This window comes from Entelurus aequoreus, linkage group LG18, assembly GCF_033978785.1.
Source record: "Entelurus aequoreus isolate RoL-2023_Sb linkage group LG18, RoL_Eaeq_v1.1, whole genome shotgun sequence".
In the NCBI taxonomy this organism is placed as follows: Eukaryota; Metazoa; Chordata; class Actinopteri; order Syngnathiformes; family Syngnathidae; genus Entelurus; species Entelurus aequoreus.
Genome location: NC_084748.1, coordinates 44,191,569 through 44,215,170, shown reverse-complemented (window position 1 = coordinate 44,215,170; position 23,602 = coordinate 44,191,569). Strand labels below are relative to the sequence as shown.

The 23,602-nt window shown below is 47.0% G+C and overlaps 1 protein-coding gene, 10 non-coding genes and 2 pseudogenes across 11 annotated transcripts in view; all 13 read right to left on the bottom strand.

Moving 5' to 3' along the window:
- uba6 (ubiquitin like modifier activating enzyme 6) overlaps positions 1–23,602 on the bottom strand; it is a 113,211-nt gene that overhangs the window by 63,722 nt on the left and 25,887 nt on the right. The window lies entirely within an intron of this gene.
- Positions 855–973, bottom strand: LOC133634306 (5S ribosomal RNA; annotated as a pseudogene).
- Positions 2,962–3,080, bottom strand: LOC133634292 (5S ribosomal RNA). Its single transcript, XR_009821922.1, has one exon. It is a non-coding gene; the product is annotated as a 5S ribosomal RNA (ribosomal RNA).
- LOC133634325 (5S ribosomal RNA) lies at positions 3,764–3,882 on the bottom strand. The gene has a single exon (XR_009821949.1). It is a non-coding gene; the product is annotated as a 5S ribosomal RNA (ribosomal RNA).
- Positions 6,852–6,970, bottom strand: LOC133634295 (5S ribosomal RNA). The gene has a single exon (XR_009821925.1). It is a non-coding gene; the product is annotated as a 5S ribosomal RNA (ribosomal RNA).
- On the bottom strand, positions 7,653–7,771 carry LOC133634324 (5S ribosomal RNA). Its single transcript, XR_009821948.1, has one exon. It is a non-coding gene; the product is annotated as a 5S ribosomal RNA (ribosomal RNA).
- Positions 8,663–8,781, bottom strand: LOC133634298 (5S ribosomal RNA). The gene has a single exon (XR_009821928.1). It is a non-coding gene; the product is annotated as a 5S ribosomal RNA (ribosomal RNA).
- Positions 9,463–9,581, bottom strand: LOC133634323 (5S ribosomal RNA). Its single transcript, XR_009821947.1, has one exon. It is a non-coding gene; the product is annotated as a 5S ribosomal RNA (ribosomal RNA).
- On the bottom strand, positions 12,785–12,903 carry LOC133634322 (5S ribosomal RNA). The gene has a single exon (XR_009821946.1). It is a non-coding gene; the product is annotated as a 5S ribosomal RNA (ribosomal RNA).
- Positions 16,335–16,453, bottom strand: LOC133634321 (5S ribosomal RNA). Its single transcript, XR_009821945.1, has one exon. It is a non-coding gene; the product is annotated as a 5S ribosomal RNA (ribosomal RNA).
- On the bottom strand, positions 17,136–17,254 carry LOC133634296 (5S ribosomal RNA). The gene has a single exon (XR_009821926.1). It is a non-coding gene; the product is annotated as a 5S ribosomal RNA (ribosomal RNA).
- LOC133634305 (5S ribosomal RNA) lies at positions 19,188–19,306 on the bottom strand (annotated as a pseudogene).
- On the bottom strand, positions 22,902–23,020 carry LOC133634320 (5S ribosomal RNA). Its single transcript, XR_009821944.1, has one exon. It is a non-coding gene; the product is annotated as a 5S ribosomal RNA (ribosomal RNA).

The following is a 23,602-nucleotide window of genomic DNA, read 5'->3' as shown; positions in this document are numbered from 1 at the left end:
GGGAGGGTTGTTGGCTGCTTATGAGCGGAAGCGAGCAAAGTACTCTGACCTGGCAGCAGAGTGCAGGGAGGCTGGCTGGAAAGCTGTCATCTGCCCTGTGGAAGTGGGGTGTAGGGGCTTTGTGGGTTCCTCAACTGCTCGCCTACTCCGAGACATTGGATGCACAGGAGCAGGACATCGGAAAGCCATGAAAGAGCTGGCAGAGGAGGCGGACAAAGGCAGCTTCTGGCTGTGGCTAAGGAGGAAGAATAAGAGTTGGGGTGCAAACACCTAGGGCGTCAGCAGGGGGTGGCAGGGAGATATCCCTGCCATCGCTCCGCCACCATGAGACGTTCTGGGGTTAAAGGAGCGAAACGTTAATGAATGGTGGTCCCCAGCTGATGACCCGTTTATGCCCACAGAGTTGTTCAGTGGGGTGTCACAGCACACCTGTCAAAAGGCACTGGAGGAGGTGCGTCAGGCAGCAATGCCCAGGAGGAATTCCATCACCTGTATCTTGATATAGGGACCGTCAATAAATTACATTGTCTTGAAATATGCAAATGAGGCCGGAAGTCAACCAGCCGTTCTGTCATTGGCCAAATATTAAATGTGTTGAAGAAAGTTGGACATAGGCGGATCTGATTGGCTTAGAAAGTTGGAGATGTTGGAATAAGGCACGCTGATTGGTTCATATCACCCCGGTGTTGAACATATTGACGGACTATCAGCGCTCAAAAGTCTGTGACTGGTGAATTTATAATAAGACATGTGTTTTTGTAGCCGGGTAAGATGGCAAAAACAGCCCAAAGATGGATAAATATTAGTCATGTTAGGGTAAATTGAACTGAAAGTGAAATAAAAACCATTTCCTTTTTTTTTTGCAACAAGTATTCCCAGGCGGTCTCCCATCCAAGTACTAACCAGGCCCGACCCTGCTTAGCTTCCGAGATCAGACGAGATTGGGCGTGTTCAGGGTAGTATGGCCGTAAGCCGAAAGACCGGGTAAAACCAACCTTTTTAAATGGAACTCTTACTCTCTTTTTAAATTGAAATTTACTATTTATATTCGAGCCTGGCGCACATGCGTACACTAATATGTTTTTTCTGGCTGTGTGATTGTTGTCTTCCTTTGCTACGGCGGTCAAGTTGCTCTCACGGTGGATATTTGCCTCCGGAGCTCCAGCGGAAGCTCCCCCTCACTGTGCCCACACAGAGAAGGCTCGGCTGGTGCTGGAGCTGAGGGAATCCACTGACCAGCTGGTGAGAGCAGCGGGCACCCAGATAAGAACAGGAAGAAAGTGGAAAGCCCAAGAAGAGGTCGACACGGCAATCTGCAGGCTGAAGCACCGTGAAGTGGTCGGCAGAGTTCAGGAAGGTCGAGCAGGCCTTGGGAGTGGCGAAGCTCCCTTGTTCTGGTCAAAGGCTTCCAAAAAAGACCGGAGAGCCATGGTGGGGGCAGAAGTGGCAAGAACTGAGCAGGAACGCCTAAACATCAAAGCAATGTCCCAGGGCCAGCAAGGTCATTGGACATCATGGGAAGGTCTCACAGACAGGTCTATGTCCTGGTCTGACCTGTGGAAGATCCCCCAAGCCAGGCTCAGCTTCCTGATCAGAGCAACGTACGACACCTTGCCTTGTCCCCAAAACCTCCACCAGTGGTTTGGTGCCGAAGAGACCTGTCCCCTCTGCAACACCATCAATGCAAGCCTCCAACACATCCTGTCAGGCTGCACGACAGCGTTGTCGCAGGGCCGCTACAGATGGCGACACGACCAAGTCTTGAGGAAGCTGGCAGAGGTGTCAGAGACCTGCAGAAAGGAGGCGAATAGCAGACCTTCCGCTCCAGCCAGACATCCAATCCAGTTCGCGAGGGCTGGTGAGGGTGCCAAACCCCCCCGCCAGAGAGCTACAGCGAGACTCCTCTCACCAGGAAATGAGTGGAGCATGAGGGTCGACCTGGGGAAGCAGCTCCAGTTCCCCAGGGAGGTCGTCGAAAACATCACTACGACCAGACCTGGTCTTCTGGTCAGAGGCTTGCAGGACGGTTCTTCTGGTCGAGCTCACTGTCCCATGGGAGGGAGGGTTGTTGGCTGCTTGTGAGCGGAAGCGAGCAAAGTACTCTGACCTGGCAGCAGAGTGCAGGGAGGCTGGCTGGAAAGCTGTCATCTGCCCTGTGGAAGTGGGGTGTAGGGGCTTTGTGGGTTCCTCAACTGCTCGCCTACTCCGAGACATTGGATGCACAGGAGCGGGACATCGGAAAGCCATGAAAGAGCTGGCAGAGGAGGCGGACAAAGGCAGCTTCTGGCTGTGGCTAAGGAGGAAGAATAAGAGTTGGGGTGCAAACACCTAGGGCATCAGCAGGGGGTGGCAGGGAGATATCCCTGCCATCGCTCCGCCACCATGAGACGTTCTGGGGTTAAAGGAGCGAAACGTTAATGAATGGTGGTCCCCAGCTGATGACCCGTTTATGCCCACAGAGTTGTTCAGTGGGGTGTCACAGCACACCTGTCAAAAGGCACTGGAGGAGGTGCGTCAGGCAGCAATGCCCAGGAGGAATTCCATCACCTGTATCTTGATATAGGGACCGTCAATAAATTACATTGTCTTGAAATATGCAAATGAGGCCGGAAGTCAACCAGCCGTTCTGTCATTGGCCAAATATGAAATGCGTTGAAGAAAGTTGGACATAGGCGGATCTGATTGGCTTAGAAAGTTGGAGATGTTGGAATAAGGCACGCTGATTGGTTCATATCACCCCGGTGTTGAACATATTGACGGACTATCAGCGCTCAAAAGTCCGTGACTGGTGAATTTATAATATGACATGTGTTTTTGTAGCCGGGTAAGATGGCAAAAACAGCCCAAAGATGGATAAATATTAGTCATGTTAGGGTAAAGTGAACTGAAAGTGAAATAAAAACCATTTCCTTTTTTTTTTTGCAAGAAATGAGAAACAGCGCTCTCTGGCGTGAGTGTAAAAGCTTACAGCACCTGGTATTCCCAGGCGGTCTCCCATCCAAGTACTAACCAGGTCCGACCCTGCTTAGCTTCCGAGATCGGACGAGATCGGGCGTGTTCAGGGTAGTATGGCCGTAAGCCAAAAGACCGGGTAAAACCAACCTTTTTAAATGGAACTCTTACTCTCTTTTTAAATTGGAATTTACTATTTATATTCCAGCCTGGCGCACATGCGTACACTAATATGTTTTTTCTGGCTGTGTGATTGTTGTCTTCCTTTGCTACGGCGGTCAAGTTGCTCTCACGGTGGATATTTGCCTCCGGAGCTCCAGCGGAAGCTCCCCCTCACTGTGCCCACACTGCTCTCTCATGCTGCGGGGAGATTGCAGGAGAGGTGCCGCGCTCAACACTGCTTTATGCTTAGGGACCGTCAATAAATTACATTGTCTTGAAATATGCAAATGAGGCCAGAAGTCAACTAGCCGTTCTGTCATTAGCCAAATATTAAATGTGTTGAAGAAAGTTGGACAGAGGCGGATCTGATTGGCTTAGAAAGTTGGAGATGTTGGAATGAGGCACGCTGATTGGTTCATATCACCCCGGTGTTGAACATATTGACGGACTATCAGCGCTCAAAAGTCCGTGACTGGTGAATTTATAATATGACATGTGTTTTTGTAGCCGGGTAAGATGGCAAAAACAGCCCAAAGATGGATAAATATTTGTCATGTTAGGGTAAAGTGAACTGAAAGTGAAATAAAAACCATTTCCTTTTTTTTTTGTGCAAGAAATGAGAAACAGCGCTCTCTGGCGTGAGTGTAAAAGCTTACAGCACCTGGTATTCCCAGGCGGTCTCCCATCCAAGTACTAACCAGGCCCGACCCTGCTTAGCTTCCGAGATCGGACGAGATCGGGCGTGTTCAGGGTAGTATGGCCGTAAGCCGAAAGACCGGGTAAAACCAACCTTTTTAAATGGAACTCTTACAGACGGGGTGGGAGGAAATGACTATTTATCTCAGAGCCTGGCGCGCATGCGTACACTAATGTGGATTTTCTGGCTGTGTGATTGTTGTCTTCCCTTGCTACGGCGGTCAAGTTGCTTTCACGGTGGATATTTCCCTCCGTATATCTTCTACATCAAAACACTGAGTAATCTTAAAAGGAGGTCAAATAAATAGTTCTACCTCCGTAATAACGTGCACACCCATTCTTTCCTAATTATATCATTTTTTATTATAATATACACTCTTTTTTTTAAAAATAGGATTTTATAAAAAAACAACAACATTTGGATAATAAAAATCATGGTTTCTTTTCAAAAGATTCCTGGTCATGTGACCTAAAATCCCAAATTCACTTGATATTTGAAGTGCTTTTCTCTAGTGTCATTCACGCCTTTTTGTTTTAAAATTTAAGTTTAATTTGTCAAAACGTAGACTATGGGGGGTTTGTTTTCCCGAGATGCAAGAAAAGTTGTATCGGACATGGCGTGAAGGTAAGGACATTATTTATTTCAACACTAACAAAAAGAACAAACTTAAAGGCGCGCACAAGGCGGAGGTACAAACTTGGCTTTGAAAACAATAAACGAGCACTTGGGCAAAAGCTATGGACATGAAAACAAAAACACTTACTATGACATGAAAATAGACAAAACTCACTTGGCATGGAACTATGGTAGCATGGGTAACATGGGTAGCAGAAGTCAAGGGTAGCATGAGTAGTACAGAAGTAGCAAGGGTAATGTCGCCAGACAGACTAACTGAAAAGGACCGGCTTAAATACTAGTGACATGATTGATGACAGGTGTGTGAGTCCGAATGTGAAAACAGGTGCAACTAATGGGTTGACATGGTAACAAAGACAATGGAGCGTAAACAGAAACTAAAAGAGTCCAAAAACCAAACAGAACCGAGCCAAACAAAAACATGATCAACAGACATGACATAATTGGAGGGACAGGCGGTAGAAAACGGATGGATGGATGGTGAAATCCCCTCTTCAGTGGTAAGCAAGATGGACGGGCTGGCAAACTCGTTCATCAGAAAGTGGCTGGGACTACCAAGGTGCCTCTCAGACGTAGGCCTCTTTGGTAGGAACTCGCTTCAACTACCACTGCGATCCATCAGCCTGGGATACAAGCAAGAGAAGGCTCGGCTGGTGCTGGAGCTGAGGGAATCCACTGACCAGCTGGTGAGAGCAGCGGGCACCCAGATAAGAACAGGAAGAAAGTGGAAAGCCCAAGAAGAGGTCGACACGGCAATCTGCAGGCTGAAGCACCGTGAAGTGGTCGGCAGAGTTCAGGAAGGTCGAGCAGGCCTTGGGAGTGGCGAAGCTCCCTTGTTCTGGTCAAAGGCTTCCAAAAAAGACCGGAGAGCCATGGTGGTGGCAGAAGTGGCAAGAACTGAGCAGGAACGCCTAAACATCAAAGCGATGTCCCAGGGCCAGCAAGGTCATTGGACATCATGGGAAGGTCTCACAGACAGGTCTATGTCCTGGTCTGACCTGTGGAAGATCCCCCAAGCCAGGCTCAGCTTCCTGATCAGAGCAACGTACGACACCTTGCCTTGTCCCCAAAACCTCCACCAGTGGTTTGGTGCCGAAGACACCTGTCCCCTCTGCAACACCATCAATGCAAGCCTCCAACACATCCTGTCAGGCTGCACGACAGCGTTGTCGCAGGGCCGCTACAGATGGCGACACGACCAAGTCTTGAGGAAGCTGGCAGAGGTGTCAGAGACCTGCAGAAAGGAGGCGAATAGCAGAACTTCCGCTCCAGCCAGACATCCAATCCAGTTCGCGAGGGCTGGTGAGGGTGCCAAACCCCCCCGCCAGAGAGCTACAGCGAGACTCCTCTCACCAGGAAATGAGTGGAGCATGAGGGTCGACCTGGGGAAGCAGCTCCAGTTCCCCAGGGAGGTCGTCGAAACATCACTACGACCAGACCTGGTCTTCTGGTCAGAGGCTTGCAGGACGGTTCTTCTGGTCGAGCTCACTGTCCCATGGGAGGGAGGGTTGTTGGCTGCTTATGAGCGGAAGCGAGCAAAGTACTCTGACCTGGCAGCAGAGTGCAGGGAGGCTGGCTGGAAAGCTGTCATCTGCCCTGTGGAAGTGGGGTGTAGGGGCTTTGTGGGTTCCTCAACTGCTCGCCTACTCGGAGACATTGGATGCACAGGAGCGGGACATCGGAAAGCCATGAAAGAGCTGGCAGAGGAGGCGGACAAAGGCAGCTTCTGGCTGTGGCTAAGGAGGAAGAATAAGAGTTGGGGTGCAAACACCTAGGGCATCAGCAGGGGGTGGCAGGGAGATATCCCTGCCATCGCTCCGCCACCATGAGACGTTCTGGGGTTAAAGGAGCGAAACGTTAATGAATGGTGGTCCCCAGCTGATGACCCGTTTATGCCCACAGAGTTGTTCAGTGGGGTGTCACAGCACACCTGTCAAAAGGCACTGGAGGAGGTGCGTCAGGCAGCAATGCCCAGGAGGAATTCCATCACCTGTATCTTGATATAGGGACCGTCAATAAATTACATTGTCTTGAAATATGCAAATGAGGCCGGAAGTCAACCAGCCGTTCTGTCATTGGCCAAATATGAAATGCGTTGAAGAAAGTTGGACATAGGCGGATCTGATTGGCTTAGAAAGTTGGAGATGTTGGAATAAGGCACGCTGATTGGTTCATATCACCCCGGTGTTGAACAGATTGACGGACTATCAGCGCTCAAAAGTCTGTGACTGGTGAATTTATAATATGACATGTGTTTTTGTAGCCGGGTAAGATGGCAAAAACAGCCCAAAGATGGATAAATATTTGTCATGTTAGGGTAAAGTGAACTGAAAGTGAAATAAAAACCATTTCCTTTTTTTTTTTGCAACAAGTGAGAAACAGCGCCCTCTGGCGTGAGTGTAAAAGCTTACAGCACCTGGTATTCCCAGGCGGTCTCCCATCCAAGTACTAACCAGGCCCGACCCTGCTTAGCCTCCGAGATCGGACGAGATCGGGCGTGTTCAGGGTAGTATGGCCGTAAGCCGAAAGACCGGGTAAAACCTACCTTTTTAAATGGAACTCTCACTCTCTTTTTAAATTGAAATTCACTATTTATATTCCAGCCTGGCGCACATGCGTACACTAATATGTTTTTTCTGGCTGTGTGATTGTTGTCTTCCTTTGCTACGGCGGTCAAGTTGCTCTCACGGTGGATATTTGCCTCCGGAGCTCCAGCGGAAGCTCCCCCTCACTGTGCCCACACTGCTCTCTCATGCTGCGGGGAGATTGCAGGAGAGGTGCCGCGCTCAACACTGCTTCATGCTTAGGGACCGTCAATAAATTACATTGTCTTGAAATATGCAAATGAGGCCAGAAGTCAACCAGCCGTTCTGTCATTGGCCAAATATTAAATGTGTTGAAGAAAGTTGGACAGAGGCGGATCTGATTGGCTTAGAAAGTTGGAGATGTTGGAATAAGGCACGCTGATTGGTTCATATCACCCCGGTGTTGAACATATTGACGGACTATCAGCGCTCAAAAGTCCGTGACTGGTGAATTTATAATATGACATGTGTTTTTGTAGCCGGGTAAGATGGCAAAAACAGCCCAAAGATGGATAAATATTAGTCATGTTAGGGTAAAGTGAACTGAAAGTGAAATAAAAACCATTTCCTTTTTTTTTTTGCAAGAAATGAGAAACAGCGCTCTCTGGCGTGAGGGTAAAAGCTTACAGCACCTGGTATTCCCAGGCGGTCTCCCATCCAAGTACTAACCAGGCCCGACCCTGCTTAGCTTCCGAGATCGGACGAGATCGGGCGTGTTCAGGGTAGTATGGCCGTAAGCCGAAAGACCAGGTAAAACCAACCTTTTTAAATGGAACTCTTACAGGCGGGGTGGGAGGAAATGACTATTTATCTCAGAGCCTGGCGCGCATGCGTACACTAATGTGGATTTTCTGGCTGTGTGATTGTTGTCTTCCCTTGCTACGGCGGTCAAGTTGCTTTCACGGTGGATATTTCCCTCCGTATATCTTCTACATCAAAACACTGAGTAATCTTAAAAGGAGGTCAAATAAATAGTTCTACCTCCGTAATAACGTGCACACCCATTCTTTCCTAATTATATCATTTATATCATTTTTTATTATAATATACACTCTTTTTTTTAAAAATAGGATTTTATAAAAAAACAAAAACATTTGGATAATAAAAATCATGGTTTCTTTTCAAAAGATTCCTGGTCATGTGACCTAAAATCCCAAATTCCCTTGATATTTGAAGTGCTTTTCTCTCGTGTCATTCACGCCTTTTTGTTTTAAAATTTAAGTTTAATTTGTCAAAACGTGGAGTATGGGGGGTTTGTTTTCCCGAGATGCAAGAAAAGTTGTATCGGACATGGCGTGAAGGTAAGGACATTATTTATTTCAACACTAACAAAAAGAACAAACTTAAAGGCGCGCACAAGGCGGAGGTACAAACTTGGCTTTGAAAACAATAAACGAGCACTTGGGCAAAAGCTATGGACATGAAAACAAAAACACTTACTGACATGAAAATAGACAAAACTCACTTGGCATGGAACTATGGTAGCATGGGTAGTCAAGGGTAGAAAACAGCCCAAAGATGGATAAAAATTAGTCATGTTAGGGTAAATTGAACTGAAAGTGAAATAAAAACCATTTCCTTTTTTTTTTTGCAACAAGTGAGAAACAGCGCCCTCTGGCGTGAGTGTAAAAGCTTACAGCACCTGGTATTCCCAGGCGGTCTCCCATCCAAGTACTAACCAGGCCCGACCCTGCTTAGCTTCCGAGATCGGGCGAGATCGGGCGTGTTCAGGGTAGTATGGCCGTAAGCCGAAAGACCGGGTAAAACCAACCTTTTTAAATGGAACTCTTACTCTCTTTTTAATTTGAAATGTACTATTTATATTCGAGCCTGGCGCACATGCGTACACTAATATGTTTTTTCTGGCTGTGTGATTGTTGTCTTCCTTTGCTACGGCGGTCAAGTTGCTCTCACGGTGGATATTTGCCTCCGGAGCTCCAGCGGAAGCTCCCCTTCACTGTGCCCACACTGCTCTCTCATGCTGCGGGGAGATTGCAGGAGAGGTGCTGCGCTCAACACTGCTTTATGCTTAGGGACTATCAATAAATTACATTGTCTTGAAATATGCAAATGAGGCCAGAAGTCAACCAGCTGTTCTGTCATTGGCCAAATATTAAATGTGTTGAAGAAAGTTGGACAGAGGCGGATCTGATTGGCTTAGAAAGTTGGAGATGTTGGAATAAGGCACGCTGATTGGTTCATATCACCCCGGTGTTGAACATATTGACGGACTATCAGCGCTCAAAAGTCCGTGACTGGTGAATTTATAATATGACATGTGTTTTTGTAGCCGGGTAAGATGGCAAAAACAGCCGAAAGATGGATAAATATTAGTCATGTTAGGGTAAATTGAACTGAAAGTGAAATAAAAACCATTTCCTTTTTTTTTTGCAACAAGTGAGAAACAGCGCCCTCTGGCGTGAGTGTAAAAGCTTACAGCACCTGGTATTCCCAGGCGGTCTCCCATCCAAGTACTAACCAGGCCCGACCCTGCTTAGCTTCCGAGATCGGACGAGATCGGGCGTGTTCAGGGTAGTATGGCCGTAAGCCGAAAGACCGGGTAAAACCAACCTTTTTAAATGTAACTCTTACTCTCTTTTTAAATTGAAATTTACTATTTATATTCCAGCCTGGCGCACATGCGTACACTAATATGTTTTTTCTGGCTGTGTGATTGTTGTCTTCCTTTGCTACGGCGGTCAAGTTGCTCTCACGGTGGATATTTGCCTCCGGAGCTCCAGCGGAAGCTCCCCCTCACTGTGCCCACACTGCTCTCTCATGCTGCGGGGAGATTGCAGGAGGGGTGCCGCGCTCAACACTGCTTCATGCTTAGGGACCGTCAATAAATTACATTGTCTTGAAATATGCAAATGAGGCCAGAAGTCAACCAGCCGTTCTGTCATTGGCCAAATATTAAATGTGTTGAAGAAAGTTGGACAGAGGCGGATCTGATTGGCTTAGAAAGTTGGAGATGTTGGAATAAGGCACGCTGATTGGTTCATATCACCCCGGTGTTGAACATATTGACGGACTATCAGCGCTCAATGGGCAATGACAGTGATACTTGGACTGGCGTGATTGGGAGGAACGGTCTCCCTGATCTGAACCTGAGTGGTGGATTGTTATTGGACTTCTGTGCTAGTCACGGACTTGCGATAACAAACACCATGTTCAAGCATAAGGATGCTCATAGGTGTACCTGGTACCAGAGCACCCTAGGCCAAAGATCAATGATCGATTTTGTAATCGTATCAGCTGATCTGAGGCCGTATGTTTTGGACACTCGGGTGAAGAGAGGGGCTGAACTGTCAACTGATCACCATCTGGTGGTGAGTTGGGTTAGATGGCGGGGGAAACCTCTGGACAGACCTGGCAAACCCAAGCGTGTAGTGCGGGTGAACTGGGAACGTTTGGAGGAGTCCTCTGTCCGGAAGGACTTCAACTCCCACCTCCGGCGGGACTTCTCTGCCATCCCTGTGGAGGTTGGGGACATTGAACAGGAATGGGCAATGTTCAAAGCCTCTATTGCTAAAGCTGCAGATGCGAGCTGTGGCCAGAAGGTCTTAGGTGCCTCAAGGGGCGGTAACCCTCGAACACCCTGGTGGACAGTGGTGGTCAGGGAAGCCGTCCGACTGAAGAAGGAGTCCTACCGGGGTATGTTATCCCAGGGGACTCCGGAGGCAGTTGCAAGGTACCGACGGGCCCGAAGGGCAGCGGCCGTGGCTGTGGACGAGGCTAAGCAGAGGGTGTGGGAGCAGTTCGGGGAATCCATGGAGAAGGACTATCGGGCGGCACCAAAGCTGTTCTGGAAGACCATACGGCACCTCAGGAGGGGGAAGCAGGGAACCATCCAAGCTGTGTACGGCAAGGATGGGACTTTGCTGACTTCAAGTGAGGAAGTCGTGGGGCGTTGGAAAGAGCACTTTGAGGAACTCCTGAACCCAAATACATCAGACACACCCTCCCTGATAGGAGCAGGGCCTGAGGATGATGGGGGATCGACGTCGATCTCTCGGAGTGAAGTCACTGAGGTAGTTAGACAACTCCACAGTGGCAAAGCTCCGGGGGTTGACGAGATCCGTCCAGAAATGCTGAAGGCTCTGGGTGTTGATGGGCTGTCTTGGTTGATACGCCTTTTCAACATTGCGTGGAAGTCTGGGACAGTGCCGAGGGAGTGGCAGACTGGGGTGGTGGTTCCCCTTTTCAAAAAGGGGGACCAGAGGGTGTGTGCTAATTACAGGGGTATCACACTACTCAGCCTCCCTGGGAAAGTTTACACCAAGGTACTGGAAAGGAGGGTCCGGCCGATAGTCGAACCTCAGATTCAAGAGGAGCAATGTGGATTCCGTCCTGGTCGTGGAACAACTGACCAACTCTTTACGCTTGCGGGAATCCTGGAGAGGGCCTGGGAGTATGCCTATCCAGTCTACATGTGTTTTGTGGATTTGGAGAAGGCGTATGACCGCGTCCCTCGGGAGATCTTGTGGGAGGTGCTGAGGGAGTACGGAGTGAGGGGAACCCTGTTGAGGGCCATCCAATCTCTGTACAACCAAAGCGAGAGTTGTGTCCGGGTGCTTGGATGTAAGTCGGATCCGTTTCCAGTGGGGGTTGGTCTCCGCCAGGGCTGCGCTCTGTCACCTATCCTGTTTGTGATTTTCATGGACAGGATTTCTAGGCGGAGTCGTGGCCATGGCGGAGAGGGTATACGTCTCGGGGGGCTAAAGGTTGCGTCACTGCTGTTTGCAGATGATGTGGTCCTGATGGCACCTTCGGTTCGTGACCTTCAGCTCTCACTGGATCGGTTCGCAGCCGAGTGTTCAGCGGCTGGAATGAGGATCAGCATCTCCAAATCTGAGGCCATGGTTCTCAGCAGGAAACCGATGGTTTGTACAGTCCGGGTAGGGGACAGGACTCTGTCCCAGGTGGAGGAGTTTAAGTATCTCGGGGTCTTGTTCACGAGTGAGGGAAAGATGGAGAAGGAAATCAGCCGGAGAATCGGAGCAGCTGGGGCAGTATTGCAGTCTCTCTGCCGCACTGTTGTGACGAAACGGGAGCTGAGCCAGAAGGCAAAGCTCTCGGTCTACCGAGCTATCTACATTCCTACTCTCACCTATGGTCATGAAGTGTGGGTCATGACCGAAAGAATAAGATCGCGGATACAAGCGGCCGAAATGAGTTTCCTCAGAAGGGTGGCTGGCATCTCCCTTAGAGATAGGGTGAGAAGTGCAGTCACCCGAGAGAGACTCGGAGTAGAGCCGCTGCTCCTTCGCTTGGAAAGGAGCCAGCTTAGGTGGTTCGGGCATCTCGTGCGGATGCCTCACGAGCGTCTCCCTAGGGAGGTCCTCGTTGCACGTCCCACTGGGAGGAGGCCCCGCGGCAGGCCAAGGACCAGATGGGGGGATTACATCTCCTCTCTGGCCTGGGAACGCTTCGGGATTCCCCAGGAGGAAGTCGCAAATGTTGCTCTGGAGAGGGAAGTCTGGGGGTCCTTGCTGGAGCTGCTGTCCCCGCGACCCGATTCCGGATAAGCGGTTGAAGATGGATGGATGGATGGATCAGCGCTCAAAAGTCCGTGACTGGTGAATTTATAATATGACATGTGTTTTTGTAGCCGGGTAAGATGGCAAAAACAGCCCAAAGATGGATAAATATTAGTCATGTTAGGGTAAAGTGAACTGAAAGTGAAATAAAAACCATTTCCTTTTTTTTTTTGCAAGAAATGAGAAACAGCGCTCTCTGGCGTGAGTGTAAAAGCTTACAGCACCTGGTATTCCCAGGCGGTCTCCCATCCAAGTACTAACCAGGCCCGACCCTGCTTAGCTTCCGAGATCGGACGAGATCGGGCGTGTTCAGGGTAGTATGGCCGTAAGCCAAAAGACCAGGTAAAACCAACCTTTTTAAATGGAACTCTTACAGACGGGGTGGGAGGAAATGACTATTTATCTCAGAGCCTGGCGCGCATGCGTACACTAATGTGGATTTTCTGGCTGTGTGATTGTTGTCTTCCCTTGCTACGGCGGTCAAGTTGCTTTCACGGTGGATATTTCCCTCCGTATATCTTCTACATCAAAACACTGAGTAATCTTAAAAGGAGGTCAAATAAATAGTTCTACCTCCGTAATAACGTGCACACCCATTCTTTCCTAATTATATCATTTATATCATTTTTTATTATAATATACACTCTTTTTTTTAAAAATAGGATTTTATAAAAAAACAAAAACATTTGGATAATAAAAATCATGGTTTCTTTTCAAAAGATTCCTGGTCATGTGACCTAAAATCCCAAATTCCCTTGATATTTGAAGTGCTTTTCTCTCGTGTCATTCACGCCTTTTTGTTTTAAAATTTAAGTTTAATTTGTCAAAACGTGGAGTATGGGGGGTTTGTTTTCCCGAGATGCAAGAAAAGTTGTATCGGACATGGCGTGAAGGTAAGGACATTATTTATTTCAACACTAACAAAAAGAACAAACTTAAAGGCGCGCACAAGGCGGAGGTACAAACTTGGCTTTGAAAACAATAAACGAGCACTTGGGCAAAAGCTATGGACATGAAAACAAAAACACTTACTGACATGAAAATTAAGGCTGAAACGACGCGTCGACGTAGTCGACGTCATCGGTTACGTAAATACGTCAACGCCGTTTTTGTGCGTCGACGCGTCGCATATTTACGTCACACTACCGTCATGGCGGAGCGCAAAGCAGACTGTGCGAGCGAGGGGGAAAAAATCACGCCAAAAGTGGTCAAAAGTGTGGGAGTATTTCAATACACGGCCTAATAATGTTGTTGTATGCACACTGTGTCGAGCGTAAATGGCCTATCATAGCATAGGCAGCACAACGGCTATGAACGAGCATTTGAAAAGAAAACCATCAACTAGTCAATCGTCCGCGCGAGTATACGTTGTCATCATTACACAAAAACATGAATGTGTCATTTGTATCTGCTAGGGGTGTAACGGTACGTGTTTTGTATTGAACCGTTTCGGTACGGGGCTTTTGGTTCGGTACGGGGGTGTACCGAACGAGTTTCTAAGCCAAAGCTAACTTTAGCTGCTAAAGTCTTAACAAGCTGCTTCGCTCCTTCTGCGGCTGCCTCTGTCTCAGCACGCAGCATTGTCCCACCCATACAACCATCTGATTGGTACACACAAAGCGTTATACAAAGCGTTATCAGCCAATCAGCAGTGCGTATTCAAAACGTTACCAGCCAATCAGCAGTGTGTATTCAGAGCGCATGTAGTCAGCGCTTCAGCGTGGAGCAGATAGGTGTTTAGCAGGTGAGCATCACGCAGCGGACTCTCCCCAAATGATAATAAACACCTCCCAGTCAACTACTAGTAACATCACTATGAGCTAGGGATGGGCGATACCACACTTTTAGGATTCGATACAATACCGATACTTTATCTGCCTTTTCATCGATACCGATACCATTAATTTCTTATTGGCAATTTTTGTCAGTCAAAAATATTATTACTATTGTTATTATTTAAGACAAATCACAAGACAAATACAGACCATTTATACCACATTTATTATGGTCAATATATAATAAAAGTAAAATTAAAATAAATAACAAATATGAAAAATAAATTAAATATTATATATAATAATAATTATATATAATAATAATTAGATATTAGGGCTTTCCAATTAACTGTCAAATCCGAATCGCAAGAAGCTGCAGTTATTTTTTAAAGTTTGTGATATAATTAGCAATTAATGAAATATGAAATAGGTTAATGTTTTCGAAATGTAAGAAATGATGTTACAGATTAAAACCAAAATCACATTCAATCATATATTTCAAGATTTTCTTGGAAAAAAATAAAACTAATGCAAAGATGAAGAATCTCCAAATGTTATCCCTTTCTTATCTTGTTTTAAATACTCAAGCAATTTTCAACTAACAGTAAATTCCCCTGTGTGGAAATTATTTGAATTTAGGATAATCATTTAAACAAAAATATTCAGTAAACATTACTAAAAAAACAAAAAAACAATGCCTGTTTTAAGTCAACAATTGGACAACACTGGATATGCCTGGCTGCATCGCTGTCGGCTGGCTGTGTGTGTGTTGCACGTTGACGACGCTCATTCGCTGTCTCCTGTCACGTGACTGGGCCAGCTCTATACTCTGCCAGGTACAGGGGTGTCCCAGCACATAGTAAGTTAAGTAAGTCATCAAAAACATCTGAAAGTGATGCTTGCACCCCCCACACGCCGTTTTTTGGTTTATATCAATACTTTTTTCAGAAAAGTGATGCCAAATGAGTAGCGTGTGAGTATCGATATATCGATACCACAGGATCGATACGCACATCCCTACTATGAGCCCGTTGACCTTCTAGGAATATAAACTGGAGCTCAGCTCACTCGCAGTCCTGGCTTGAGGTGAAGGCTACCGGTAATTAGCTCTCAGTTCCAGCCACATCGACCCCTTCTGAGCACTTATTTTCAGCTGCTGGGAATATTGTAAACAAGAAAAGAACCAGAGCATGTAGACATGCTAACCTTTCTTCATTACAACTGTTAGTCACTCACTGGAATGAGTAGAATTGGTTATTGTGTACTGTGTTGGACTGGATGTTTATTTTGCACATTTTAAAAGCAATACTTAATGTTTACAGTGCTCCAGAATATTTAGATTGGCACTTTTTTGTATTGGATGTTTATCTTTATTTTTGCACATTTTAAAGCAAAATAAGCAATACTTTTACTTTTGAAATGCTTATACTATTGCAGAATATTACGATTTGCACTGGATGTTTACTTTTATATTTGCACATTAAAAAGCAAATAAGCTACTTTTAATTTTGTTAAATGTTAAAAGTTTTAAATGTTTACATTGTTACAGAATATTTTGTCATGTTGTTGTCAATGTTGACTGAGTGGCCATACTTTTTTTTTTTTGTAAATAAAAGCAATGCCTTTTGAAAAAACTGGCCTACATTTATTTTTTCATCTTCATTTTGAATAAAAAAAATAATCGGTAAAAGGAAAAATAATCTATAGATGAATCGAAAAAATAATCTATAGATTAACCGATTAATCGAAAAAATAATCTATAGATTAATCGATAGAAAAATAATCGTTAGCTGCAGCCTTAATGAAAATAGACAAAACTCACTTGGCATGGAACTATGGTAGCATGGGTAGTCAAGGGTAGAAAACAGCCCAAAGATGGATAAAAATTAGTCATGTTAGGGTAAATTGAACTGAAAGTGAAATAAAAACCATTTCCTTTTTTTTTTTGCAACAAGTGAGAAACAGCGCCCTCTGGCGTGAGTGTAAAAGCTTACAGCACCTGGTATTCCCAGGCGGTCTCCCATCCAAGTACTAACCAGGCCCGACCCTGCTTAGCTTCCGAGATCGGACGAGATCGGGCGTGTTCAGGGTAGTATGGCCGTAAGCCGAAAGACCGGGTAAAACCAACCTTTTTAAATGGAACTCTTACTCTCTTTTTAATTTGAAATGTACTATTTATATTCGAGCCTGGCGCACATGCGTACACTAATATGTTTTTTCTGGCTGTGTGATTGTTGTCTTCCTTTGCTACGGCGGTCAAGTTGCTCTCACGGTGGATATTTGCCTCCGGAGCTCCAGCGGAAGCTCCCCCTCACTGTGCCCACACTGCTCTCTCATGCTGCGGGGAGATTGCAGGAGAGGTGCCGCGCTCAACACTGCTTTATGCTTAGGGACCGTCAATAAATTACATTGTCTTGAAATAAGCAAATGAGGCCGGAAGTCAACCAGCCGTTCTGTCATTGGCCAAATATTAAATGTGTTGAAGAAAGTTGGACAGAGGCGGATCTGATTGGCTTAGAAAGTTGGAGATGTTGGAATAAGGCACGCTGATTGGTTCATATCACCCCGGTGTTGAACATATTGACGGACTATCAGCGCTCAAAAGTCCGTGACTGGTGAATTTATAATATGACATGTGTTTTTGTAGCCGGGTAAGATGGCAAAAACAGCCCAAAGATGGATAAATATTAGTCATGTTAGGGTAAAGTGAACTGAAAGTGAAATAAAAACCATTTCCTTTTTTTTTTTGCAAGAAATGAGAAACAGCGGTCTCTGGCGTGAGTGTAAAAGCTTACAGCACCTGGTATTCCCAGGCGGTCTCCCATCCAAGTACTAACCAGGCCCGACTCTGCTTAGCTTCCGAGATCGGACGAGATCGGGCGTGTTCAGGGTAGTATGGCCGTAAGCCGAAAGACCCGGTAAAACCAACCTTTTTAAATGGAACTCTTACAGACGGGGTGGGAGGAAATGACTATTTATCTCAGAGCCTGGCGCGCATGCGTACACTAATGTTCGTTCATCAGAAAGTAGCTGGGACTACCAAGGTGCCTCTCAGACGTAGGCCTCTTTGGTAGGAACTCGCTTCAACTACCACTGCGATCCATCAGCCTGGGATACAAGCAAGAGAAGGCTCGGCTGGTGCTGGAGCTGAGGGAATCCACTGACCAGCTGGTGAGAGCAGCGGGCACCCAGATAAGAACAGGAAGAAAGTGGAAAGCCCAAGAAGAGGTCGACACGGCAATCTGCAGGCTGAAGCACCGTGAAGTGGTCGGCAGAGTTCAGGAAGGTCGAGCAGGCCTTGGGAGTGGCGAAGCTCCCTTGTTCTGGTCAAAGGCTTCCAAAAAAGACCGGAGAGCCATGGTGGTGGCAGAAGTGGCAAGAACTGAGCAGGAACGCCTAAACATCAAAGCGATGTCCCAGGGCCAGCAAGGTCATTGGACATCATGGGAAGGTCTCACAGACAGGTCTATGTCCTGGTCTGACCTGTGGAAGATCCCCCAAGCCAGGCTCAGCTTCCTGATCAGAGCAACGTACGACACCTTGCCTTGTCCCCATAACCTCCACCAGTGGTTTGGTGCCGAAGAGACCTGTCCCCTCTGCAACACCATCAATGCAAGCCTCCAACACATCCTGTCAGGCTGCACGACAGCGTTGTCGCAGGGCCGCTACAGATGGCGACACGACCAAGTCTTGAGGAAGCTGGCAGAGGTGTCAGAGACCTGCAGAAAGGAGGCGAATAGCAGACCTTTCGCTCCAGCCAGACATCCAATCCAGTTCGCGAGGGCTGGTGAGGGTGCCAAACCCCCCCGCCAGAGAGCTACAGCGAGACTCCTCTCACCAGGAAATGAGTGGAGCATGAGGGTCGACCTGGGGAAGCAGCTCCAGTTCCCCAGGGAGGTCGTCGAAACATCACTACGACCAGACCTGGTCTTCTGGTCAGAGGCTTGCAGGACGGTTCTTCTGGTCAAGCTCACTGTCCCATGGGAGGGAGGGTTGTTGGCTGCTTATGAGCGGAAGCAAGCAAAGTACTCTGACCTGGCAGCAGAGTGCAGGGAGGCTGGCTGGAAAGCTGTCATCTGCCCTGTGGAAGTGGGGTGTAGGGGCTTTGTGGGTTCCTCAACTGCTCGCCTACTCCGAGACATTGGATGCACAGGAGCGGGACATCGGAAAGCCATGAAAGAGCTGGCAGAGGAGGCGGACAAAGGCAGCTTCTGGCTGTGGCTAAGGAGGAAGAATAAGAGTTGGGGTGCAAACACCTAGGGCATCAGCAGGGGGTGGCAGGGAGATATCCCTGCCATCGCTCCGCCACCATGAGACGTTCTGGGGTTAAAGGAGCGAAACGTTAATGAATGGTGGTCCCCAGCTGATGACCCGTTTATGCCCACAGAGTTGTTCAGTGGGGTGTCACAGCACACCTGTCAAAAGGCACTGGAGGAGGTGCGTCAGGCAGCAATGCCCAGGAGGAATTCCATCACCTGTATCTTGATATAGGGACCGTCAATAAATTACATTGTCTTGAAATATGCAAATGAGGCCGGAAGTCAACCAGCCGTTCTGTCATTGGCCAAATATTAAATGTGTTGAAGAAAGTTGGACATAGGCGGATCTGATTGGCTTAGAAAGTTGGAGATGTTGGAATAAGGCACGCTGATTGGTTCATATCACCCCGGTGTTGAACATATTGACGGACTATCAGCGCTCAAAAGTCTGTGACTGGTGAATTTATAATAAGACATGTGTTTTTGTAGCCGGGTAAGATGGCAAAAACAGCCCAAAGATGGATAAATATTAGTCATGTTAGGGTAAATTGAACTGAAAGTGAAATAAAAACCATTTCCTTTTTTTTTTGCAACAAGTATTCCCAGGCGGTCTCCCATCCAAGTACTAACCAGGCCCGACCCTGCTTAGCTTCCGAGATCAGACGAGATTGGGCGTGTTCAGGGTAGTATGGCCGTAAGCCGAAAGACCGGGTAAAACCAACCTTTTTAAATGGAACTCTTACTCTCTTTTTAAATTGAAATTTACTATTTATATTCGAGCCTGGCGCACATGCGTACACTAATATGTTTTTTCTGGCTGTGTGATTGTTGTCTTCCTTTGCTACGGCGGTCAAGTTGCTCTCACGGTGGATATTTGCCTCCGGAGCTCCAGCGGAAGCTCCCCCTCACTGTGCCCACACAGAGAAGGCTCGGCTGGTGCTGGAGCTGAGGGAATCCACTGACCAGCTGGTGAGAGCAGCGGGCACCCAGATAAGAACAGGAAGAAAGTGGAAAGCCCAAGAAGAGGTCGACACGGCAATCTGCAGGCTGAAGCACCGTGAAGTGGTCGGCAGAGTTCAGGAAGGTCGAGCAGGCCTTGGGAGTGGCGAAGCTCCCTTGTTCTGGTCAAAGGCTTCCAAAAAAGACCGGAGAGCCATGGTGGGGGCAGAAGTGGCAAGAACTGAGCAGGAACGCCTAAACATCAAAGCAATGTCCCAGGGCCAGCAAGGTCATTGGACATCATGGGAAGGTCTCACAGACAGGTCTATGTCCTGGTCTGACCTGTGGAATAAGGCTGCAGCTAACGATTATTTTTCTATCGATTAATCTATAGATTATTTTTTCGATTAATCGGTTAATCTATAAATTATTTTTTTCGATTAATCTATAGATTATTTTTCCTTTTACCGATTATTTTTTTATTCAAAATGAAGATGAAAAAATAAATGTAGGCCCGTTTTTTCAAAAGGCATGGCTTTTATTTACAAAAAAAAAGAAGTATGGCCACCCAGTCAACATTGACAACAACATGACTAAATATTCTGTAACAATGTAAACATTTAAAACTTTTAACATTTAACAAAATTAAAAGTAGCTTATTTGCTTTTTAATGTGCAAATATAAGAGTCAACATCCAGTGCAAATCTTAATATTCTGCAATAGTATAAGCATTTCAAAAGTAAAAGTATTGCTTATTTTGCTTTAAAATGTGCAAAAATAAAGATAAACATCCAATACAAAAAAGTGCAAAACGAAATATTCTGTAACAACAGTGTAAACATTTCAACAAAAGTGAAAGTATTGCTTATTTGCTAAAATGTGCAAAAATAAAGATAAACTTCCAATACAAAAAAGTGCCAATCTAAATATTCTGGAGCACTGTAAACATTAAGTATTGCTTTTAAAATGTGCAAAATAAACATCCAGTCCAACACAGTACACAATAACCAATTCTACTCATTCCAGTGAGTGTCTAACAGTTGTAATGAAGAAAGGTTAGCATGTCTACATGCTTTGGTTCTTTTCTTATTTACAATATTCCCAGCAGCTGAAAATAGGCGCTCAGAAGGGGTCGATGTGGCTGGAACTGAGAGCTAATTAGCCTTCACCTCAAGCCAGGATTGCGAGTGAGCTGAGCTGCAGTTTAAGTTTCTAGAAGGTCAACGGGCTCATAGTGATGTTACTAGTAGTTGACTGGGAGGTGTTTATTATCATTTGGGGAGAGTCCGCTGCCTGATGCTCACCTGCTAAACACCTATCTGCTCCACGCTGAAGCGCTGACTACATGCGCTCTGAATACGCACTGCTGATTGGCTGATAATGCTTCGTGTGTACCAATCAGATGGTTGTGTGGGTGGGACAATGCTGCGTGCTGAGACAGAGGCAGACGGAGCAAAGCAGCTTGCTAAGACTTTAGCTTAGAAACTCGTTCGGTACACCCCCGTACCGAACCGAAAGCCCCGTACCGAAACGGTTCAATACAAAACACGTACCGTTACACCCCTAGCAGATACAAATGACACATTCATGTTTTTGTGTAATGATGACAACGTATGCTCGCGCGGACGATTGACTAGTTGATGGTTTTCTTTCAAATGTTCGTTCATAGCCGTTGTGCTGCTATGATAGGCCATTTCCGCTCGACACAGTGTGCATACAACAACATTATTAGGCCGTTTATTGAAATACTCCCACACTTTTGACCACTTTTGGCATGCTTTTCCCCCCTCGCTCGCACCGCTCGCATCGTCTTCTTTGATCGTCTGCTTTGCGCTTCGCCATGACGGTAGTGTGACGTCATTATGCGACGCGTCGACGCACAAAAACGGCGGTCGACGTATTTACGTAACCGATGACGTCGACTACGTCGACGCGTCGTTTCAGCCTTACTGTGGAAGATCCCCCAAGCCAGGCTCAGCTTCCTGATCAGAGCAACGTACGACACCTTGCCTTGTCCCCAAAACCTCCACCAGTGGTTTGGTGCCGAAGAGACCTGTCCCCTCTGCAACACCATCAATGCAAGCCTCCAACACATCCTGTCAGGCTGCACGACAGCGTTGTCGCAGGGCCGCTACAGATGGCGACACGACCAAGTCTTGAGGAAGCTGGCAGAGGTGTCAGAGACCTGCAGAAAGGAGGCGAATAGCAGACCTTCCGCTCCAGCCAGACATCCAATCCAGTTCGCGAGGGCTGGTGAGGGTGCCAAACCCCCCCGCCAGAGAGCTACAGCGAGACTCCTCTCACCAGGAAATGAGTGGAGCATGAGGGTCGACCTGGGGAAGCAGCTCCAGTTCCCCAGGGAGGTCGTCGAAAACATCACTACGACCAGACCTGGTCTTCTGGTCAGAGGCTTGCAGGACGGTTCTTCTGGTCGAACTCACTGTCCCATGGGAGGGAGGGTTGTTGGCTGCTTGTGAGCGGAAGCGAGCAAAGTACTCTGACCTGGCAGCAGAGTGCAGGGAGGCTGGCTGGAAAGCTGTCATCTGCCCTGTGGAAGTGGGGTGTAGGGGCTTTGTGGGTTCCTCAACTGCTCGCCTACTCCGAGACATTGGATGCACAGGAGCGGGACATCGGAAAGCCATGAAAGAGCTGGCAGAGGAGGCGGACAAAGGCAGCTTCTGGCTGTGGCTAAGGAGGAAGAATAAGAGTTGGGGTGCAAACACCTAGGGCATCAGCAGGGGGTGGCAGGGAGATATCCCTGCCATCGCTCCGCCACCATGAGACGTTCTGGGGTTAAAGGAGCGAAACGTTAATGAATGGTGGTCCCCAGCTGATGACCCGTTTATGCCCACAGAGTTGTTCAGTGGGGTGTCACAGCACACCTGTCAAAAGGCACTGGAGGAGGTGCGTCAGGCAGCAATGCCCAGGAGGAATTCCATCACCTGTATCTTGATATAGGGACCGTCAATAAATTACATTGTCTTGAAATATGCAAATGAGGCCGGAAGTCAACCAGCCGTTCTGTCATTGGCCAAATATGAAATGCGTTGAAGAAAGTTGGACATAGGCGGATCTGATTGGCTTAGAAAGTTGGAGATGTTGGAATAAGGCACGCTGATTGGTTCATATCACCCCGGTGTTGAACATATTGACGGACTATCAGCGCTCAAAAGTCCGTGACTGGTGAATTTATAATATGACATGTGTTTTTGTAGCCGGGTAAGATGGCAAAAACAGCCCAAAGATGGATAAATATTAGTCATGTTAGGGTAAAGTGAACTGAAAGTGAAATAAAAACCATTTCCTTTTTTTTTTTGCAAGAAATGAGAAACAGCGCTCTCTGGCGTGAGTGTAAAAGCTTACAGCACCTGGTATTCCCAGGCGGTCTCCCATCCAAGTACTAACCAGGCCCGACCCTGCTTAGCTTCCGAGATCGGACGAGATCGGGCGTGTTCAGGGTAGTATGGCCGTAAGCCAAAAGACCGGGTAAAACCAACCTTTTTAAATGGAACTCTTACTCTCTTTTTAAATTGGAATTTACTATTTATATTCCAGCCTGGCGCACATGCGTACACTAATATGTTTTTTCTGGCTGTGTGATTGTTGTCTTCCTTTGCTACGGCGGTCAAGTTGCTCTCACGGTGGATATTTGCCTCCGGAGCTCCAGCGGAAGCTCCCCCTCACTGTGCCCACACTGCTCTCTCATGCTGCGGGGAGATTGCAGGAGAGGTGCCGCGCTCAACACTGCTTTATGCTTAGGGACCGTCAATAAATTACATTGTCTTGAAATATGCAAATGAGGCCAGAAGTCAACTAGCCGTTCTGTCATTAGCCAAATATTAAATGTGTTGAAGAAAGTTGGACAGAGGCGGATCTGATTGGCTTAGAAAGTTGGAGATGTTGGAATGAGGCACGCTGATTGGTTCATATCACCCCGGTGTTGAACATATTGACGGACTATCAGCGCTCAAAAGTCCGTGACTGGTGAATTTATAATATGACATGTGTTTTTGTAGCCGGGTAAGATGGCAAAAACAGCCCAAAGATGGATAAATAT